The sequence below is a fragment of the Delphinapterus leucas genome, chromosome 11, assembly GCF_059928025.1.
Source record: "Delphinapterus leucas isolate spDelLeu-1000000601 "Yukka" chromosome 11, BTC_Dleu_Yukka2, whole genome shotgun sequence".
NCBI classification, from domain to species: domain Eukaryota; kingdom Metazoa; phylum Chordata; class Mammalia; order Artiodactyla; family Monodontidae; genus Delphinapterus; species Delphinapterus leucas.
In genome coordinates, this window is record NC_143139.1 from 74,480,508 (window position 1) to 74,488,006 (window position 7,499).

The 7,499-nt window shown below is 39.2% G+C and overlaps 1 pseudogene; it reads left to right on the forward strand.

Annotated features, from left to right (window-relative positions):
- Nucleotides 1-526: 526 nt before the first annotated feature.
- LOC149748053 (large ribosomal subunit protein eL39 pseudogene) lies at nucleotides 527-4,448 on the forward strand (annotated as a pseudogene).
- The last annotated feature ends 3,051 nt before the right edge of the window (nucleotides 4,449-7,499 follow it).

The following is a 7,499-nucleotide window of genomic DNA, read 5'->3' on the forward strand; positions in this document are numbered from 1 at the left end:
TGTAGTCATTGATCAAACATGTATAGAATAGTTTGCTGGACCAGATCTTATTGGCTAAGAGCACATGATAACACTCAGAGTATGGAAACAATATGTGACCACAGTGTGCTGTAATAGATTATTATATATTTTTTATTTTAGGAAAATATTTCAGAGACAAATATCATTCTGATGAGTCAGCCATGTAAAACCACGATAAGGAGAATATTTTGGACAGCTGGGGAAGGAGTTTCTGGGACCCCGCTTTCCTCCTGAAGTACTGCCCTTCCAACTTGAAACAAAGGCTGACTGGAATAAAGCAAATGGTCTTCATGGGCTCCTGAAGACCTCCTGAAACCAGATAGAAATTTATCTTGATTTGGTTAAGGAAGCCAAGAGTGCATAAATCCCTGAATCTGTCATAGAAGAAGAAGGATATTCTGCGTCTGATATGGTTTTTGTGCACTGTGCTCAAGAGCATGGAAATTTCCAAGAGAATATTCCCAGAGGCAGGTCTTGGGTCACCTAAGTGCATTATGTCTGACACATGGAAATTGTACACAAAGGTATTTTAGGTGTTGCCCGAATCATGAAGAAAGTTTGGAGATACTTGTCTCTGTTATGCAATGCCAAGTGTCAAACACACACGTTCACAAATTTATATGGAAAATGCTGAGCTCTGATATTACACATAGGCAAAACACTTATGGAGGTCTCTTGCTGTTGGAAATTTCAGTTGTTAGGAGAGCCTAGGGCTCAAGATGTCGCCTGGGGGAGGGGCCATTTCCTTCAGCCGTTCTCCCTCTAATCCAGCACTAAGGATGGGCTGTGCAATCCTCAAAGTCTAGGAAATGAATCACAGGGGTCTTCAACCTTTAGGAGAGCCTACGCTCACATTTCCATAATGTTACAAAGGCCAACACAAAAGGGTGTGCAGACTCTCCGCTCACCTTCAGATATAGAAAGCTGTGTTAAATATACTCTTGGGGAACTCCCTGGCGGTCCAGTGGTTAGGGCTCCGTGCTCTCACTGCTGAGGGCCTGGGTTCGATCCCTGGTCAGGGAACTAAAATCTCACAAGTCACGTGGTGTGGCCAAAAAAAAAGAAAAAATAAAAATTCTCCTGGAGCTGGTCTTTCAGCAGAGTCCCCCAACTCCAAGCTGGAAGTTGACCCAGCAGAGAATTCTGATATACACCCTTTCTTTGTCCCTTTCTTCCAATAGCTCGTCAAGTAGAGGAAACAGTAAATCAGAGTACAGAGGCATCTGGGATTGATCACACCAGCTTTTGAGAACTTTGCATCTTAGTCCTATACTCAAAAATGCATGCTGGCCCTTATGCCAAATATCAACAGTCATTATAAAGGCTAAATTCTCCATTTTTACTTTCCCTTCAACAGATTATATTTGTAATATCATAATATAATATGATTTTTGTAAGTTAAGACTTTAAGAAATACACAGTCAGAGAGTATAAATTAAAATGTGACAAAGTTCATGGGTCTAACCTCTTAATTTTTTTGAGAAGGAGAAACTAGATTCAGTAGAGATGAAGTGACTTTCCCCAGCAAGTTTGTGATAGATACAGCTCTATCAAGGATCTCATTTAAGCACGAAGACATAGTATAATGGACTCTTCCTGCTTTTGTGCTCCAAAATCCACTCATCCTTCCCTTGGTTTCCCAATTTTCCTTAGGGGAACACCACACCCACCCCCCCAAAAAAACCCCAGACACATAGGTACTTTGGCAGTCCACGCCATTCTAGTGGAGCAAGTGATACAAGCATAAAACAATTAGCACACAGCATTTACTCTGATCACAATAATTGGTTCAGAAATCAGCAAAGCTGCAATCAGAACAAGAGACAAAATGAGATTTTTCCTGGTGATGCTGACACAAAGACCTTTACTCTTCCCATAGTGTTGAAGTACAAGGATGTAAGAACGGGAGACACTATAGCTCTCCTAGAGCCACAAAAGACCAACCTATATAAGATTGAAACCAACACACAGAGGAGAACAGAAAAAGAATATGTTTTCCTAATCCCTTTATCAAGCCATGCCTGAAGCCGGCCTGAGCCCTTGAGTTTTCAGATACATTGAGCCAATAAATTCCTTTTCTAACCTAGAAGTCTTTGAACTTTGCATTCTTCTGCCCGAAACACCCTTCCTCCAGATTAACCACATAGTTAACCTTTCCTTCAGATCTTTATTTAAATGTCACCTTCTCAATGAAACATTTCTTGATGATCATATTTAAAATTGCAACCCTCCTCTTCAACATGTCTATTCTCCTTCCCGCCGCCACCCACGTAGCACTTAACAGCATCTAACACTCTGTGGATTTTATTTACTTCCTTCACTGTCTGTTTTTCCACTAGAACGTTAGCTCAGTGAAGGCACAGATCTTTGCTGTGTTCAATGCTTTATTCCCAGGCTCTGGAAGAACCCCTGGTGCAGGATACACACTCAATAAAAATGGGTTGAATTAGTTAATTAATTTACCATATTTAACATATCGCCTAAAAATGATTTAATTTTAAGCATTTTGCTGGTGGTCATGATGGGGATGGGAAATGACCACAATGGCAAACACAGACAAGTTACAAAAGTCTCCGAACCTGACAATGATTTCATTGTCTTTCTTTCTGATCTGTAGAATCTGACTCCCCACTGAGCAGGTTACCTGAAATCCCAAAGACCTCAGCTTTTTCTTCTAGAACACTGAAATTTGACTTCTCCCTCTTCTGGCCCTTATCTTTCAGGAGAGTCCTCTCTTTATCAAAGAAACAGTTAAGAAACACATTAGGTGCTAATGTCATCAAAATTGAGGAATTTGCATCTCTGACACCCACAGAGATCAGAATAATACATTTTCTGACTCTCAGAAGAATATCTCTCAGGAATTTTCTCACAAGAGCAAGAGAGATAAGTGAGTACATTTTCTGTGATTAACCTCTCTCTCTCTCTCTCTCTCTCTCTCTCTCTCTCTCTCTCTCTCACACACACACACACACACACACACACACACACACACACACGCTACATTGCCAATGGCTAAGATGAGAAAAAACCCAGAATGCAGCCCTGCAAGATGCCATGAATACCTACCTCCTTGGCAGCTGCAGGGTAGAGTATAACTTTTCCTGTCCCTTCCCGTGTTCTTTCCTGGGACTTCAAATTAACACCTAGGCCCCAGGAAATTCTCCAAACTCTCTGTGGCACTCTAAAACTGATTCTGTTACATCAATTTTTGATGGCTTTTTGAAATACACCATTTCTTGGTCCAAAATGAAATAGTTGGCAAAAGCAGGCTGAAGGACAACTCATTTTGTTGTGAGTAGAATTAAGAGCAATAGGGCTTCCCTGGTGGCGCAGTGGTTGAGAGTCCGCCTGCCGACGCAGGGGATACAGGTTGGCCTGTGCTCCGTAATGGGAGAGGCCACAACAGTGAGAGGCCCGCGTACCACAAAAAAAAAAAAAAAAAAAAGATTATCATTATTATTACCCACCAGCACCAGGGCATGGGTTTCTACTAGTAGGGATGGATTCCCACCGAACTTATCACATATTCCACCCCAGTCTCTTCATCAGCATCCTCACACATCTGTGAGTTGACTGGCTAAGGCTGAGGTATAAGTGGAGGACACAGGTTCAGGCAGTCTTCTGACCCCACCTTCGATGTTATTAGAAGCACGATATATAATACTCGGAACATTTCAAATGGAACCAACATTTCAACTTTTGCAAACCTTTATTGCTTACTACTATGAACAAAGCCTTGTGCTTGTGCTCATCCTTAAACACAAAATTGACCATTCTTCTAGCTTCCTAAGGGGGCATATGGTGTAGACAAGACAGATGGCTACTCTCTAGAATTTAGTGTGTGCTCTTGTGTGGGGCATAAGGGGTGATTCAGTGGTGAGCAGAGTGCGCCAGATCTCTTCACTCACAGAGTTTAAAGTAACGTGGGGGAGACAGTTCTTAATCAAATAATCTCATAAATATCAGGTACCTTTTAGTACCAGAGCTATGACAGTTTAATCTGACTAGTATAAGAATGGGCTCTCTTCTCTTCTCCACCATCCTACGTGTGGTTGAAGTTGCTCCTTGCCACGTCTTCTCACAAGACTTTCAGGATTAAGCGATTGCTGGCCAAGAAACAAAAGCAGAATCATCCCATTCCCCAATGAATTCGAATGAAAACTGGTAATAAAATCAGGTACAACTCCAAGAGAAGAAATTGGAGAAGAACCAAGCTGGGTCTATAAGGAGCCTCACATATGAAGTGGCACACATTTATGCTATGTCAAGGTCACTTGCCTTTTACCATATCACTCTGAGAACATCACTACTATATGAACAGTTGGATGTGTTTTCTTGCAAGATGATATTTTCTCTTTCTATTGGTGTTTCTTCTCCACTAGTGCTTTGGTTTAGTAATAAATCCAGGGATTGGCACCAAAAAAAAAAAAAAAAAAAGAATGGGAAACAGGGAAGGCTCCCTTGGAAGGGATCATGGAAGGCTTCGCCGTGAAGTGATTTTGGAGTGAGATCTGGAGAATGAGTGACAGTTAAACAACTAAGTGCAGCTGGCAGACAAACCAGGGAGGGCACGGCTGGCAAAGACTACAGTGGGAGAGGTCTTGTAGGGCAATTAACTGAAAAGAGCCTGTGTGGCTACAGCACAGAAAGATGGAACAAAGACCAGTTGCACAGATTGTGGGGTTTGTCCAGGAAATGACAGTACACTACTACCCAGGCTGGAGAAGAAGGTGCATGGCAGGAGACAGAATAAACTGAAAATAATGACTGCGACTCTTCACTTTCTGGAAGAGTATGCAAAGCAGGTTAGACAGTTTGAACTGTATTTTATAGGCAACAAGAAATCATCATAGGCACATAGGGATGGGGGTCACACACATTTAAGGGTGATTGTTCTAGAAGCAATATTAAAATGGATTTTGGTGAAGTGAGAGAGAGGAGAGAAGGAAGGGATAATGATGAGGGGGAAATTTGAATGGCCAAGCGAGAAGGAGCAATGTCTTGAACTAGGGCAGTGGGAACCATATGAACGGAACTGGTGTAGAGACAGTGTAAAGTAGAATCGACACGTTTTGTGGATATAAAGGGGGGTGGGGGGAGAGAGAGAGAAGAGAAAAGGATCGAAATGACGGAAACAGGCTGAGCCTAAACATTAGGAGGAGGATGCCAATATCAGAATTTGGCAATAAGAGTCAGAGGCTTGGGAATGTCAGACTGGTTTCAGATATGCCATAATGAAATCTGGGGCAGACAAATTGCTAATTCGGAGAAGCTGGCATTTTTCAAAAGTTCTGTTTGGAAATAAAGGAAGACAAGTCATTCAACCAACAATATTTTCTGGGTACCTACTATATAACAGGCATTATTTTATACACTGAATAGAATTAGAAATTAGATTTAATTTCTGCCTTCATGGAATATGACTTGTATATGAAAGGATGTTTGGCAAAAAAAAAACCCCACAGAAACCCAAAGGTCACATGATGTACCTCCAAATAAACCATAAACCAGTGATATATAAGTGAGACAACAGTTCAAAGAATTGTCAATTATCTAGTATCAAATTTGCCAAGTATAGCACTGTGAAGCTTAAGGCTCTCCTCTTAGGAGAGACGTGAGAATGCAAATTCAAATCACCAGCTATCATCAAACGGGAGGGAGACCTTAAAATCTCCTTGTGATTTTCATCCAAGAATTTAGAGGACACAGCAAAGGACAGGATAAATAATAGCTTGTTCTTTGGAAAAGAGAAAGAAGACATAGGGAAATCCCACTAGCAAGGACACTTAAACATCTTGGCCCTTCATCAACACTCAGAGTATATATTGAATTTCAGGGAAAAAAATAAACCTTTGTCATTTTTACTTCCAAGTAGGTGCCAAAATTATCTCATATTGGAGATCCTAGGGCTCTTAGCCCTTATCATTTTGGGAAATAAACAGATAATGGACAAAATATAATATGCTAACTAAAATTATCTTCAAAAGGAATGAAAAACAAAGGATCATTAAAGGCTCAAAGCAAGAAAATAAGTCTGGGGAACTGTATTCAATATTTTGTAATAACCCATAAGGGAAAAGAATCTGAAAAAGAATAGATGTATATGGAAAACTGAATCACTTTGCTGTACACCTGAAACTAACACATTGTAAATCAACTATACTTTAATTTTAAATATATATATAAAGAAAAATAAAATGTCTGAAGCTAAAAATAAAATATTTTTGATTAATTTAAAAGCTAAAAACCAAACATATACACACACATATATCTACATATATATCTCTATATGCAGATGTAGAGATATATAAAGATTAGATAGATAGATATAAATATATATAAAATTAAGCCAAGATATTAAAAAAAATTTAAGTAGGAGATTAAAGCTAAAATATCTATATTATGCAGCTTGTCAATGAGTTATTAAAAATCTGGTCTATTTAACTAGCTGATGCTGAAGTTCCTTAGTGAAGTAAGTCAGAAAGAGAAAAACAAATACCGTATACTAACACATATATATGGAATCTAAAAAAAAAAAAAAAGGTTATGAAGAACCTAAGGGCAGGACAGGAATAAAGACGCAGACCTAGAGAATGGACTTGAGGACACGGGGAGGGGAAGGGTAAGCTGGGACGAAGTGAGAGAGTGGCATGGACTTATATACACTACCAAATGTAAAATAGATAGCTAGTGGGAAGCAGCTGCATAGCACAGGGAGATCAGCTCTGTGCTTTGTGACCACCTAGAGGGGTGGGATAGGGAGGGTAGGAGGGAGAGGCAAGACGGAGGAGATATGGGGATATATGTATACGTATAGCTGATTCACTTTGTTATACAGCAGACACTAACACACCATTGTGAAGCAATTATACTCCAACAAAGATGTTAAAAAAAAAAAAAGGTTCCTTAGAAGAATAAATGTGAGAGAGCAGTAAGAACATGTTGAAAAATAATTCTAATAGGGGTGTAGAGGGAGCTTACTCACTAGTTACCAACACTACTTTAAATCTACAATAATTAAAAACAATGCAGATTAGGCAAGAAGATTGATGAAATAAGAGTTCAGACATAGACCCAAGTATGGGAATTCAGTGAATGAAAAAGGTTCATTTCAAACCAGTTGGAAGAACTGATCAGTGCCTACATACATGGTGTCAAAATAGTAAGAAACTCATTTAGAAAAATAAAGTATGATCTCTGCAGAAAAGGAGCAACTTGATGCCATTGATTTGGCCCCAAGAACCTTTTCATTCTGGTTTTATCAATACAAACAATTTTTAAAAATCATAATTTTACCAACACTGAATGAATTTTCCTTGGAAAACTTTTCTGGAATCAAACTATTTTTATTTTTCCTTGATGAATTTGCTATATAGCATAATTAAAACATTTCTCTAATTATCACCATTTCCATTTTTATCTTACCAAAAATTATTTTCTTTGAGACCAAAAATTTATTTTTGACGTAAATCTTA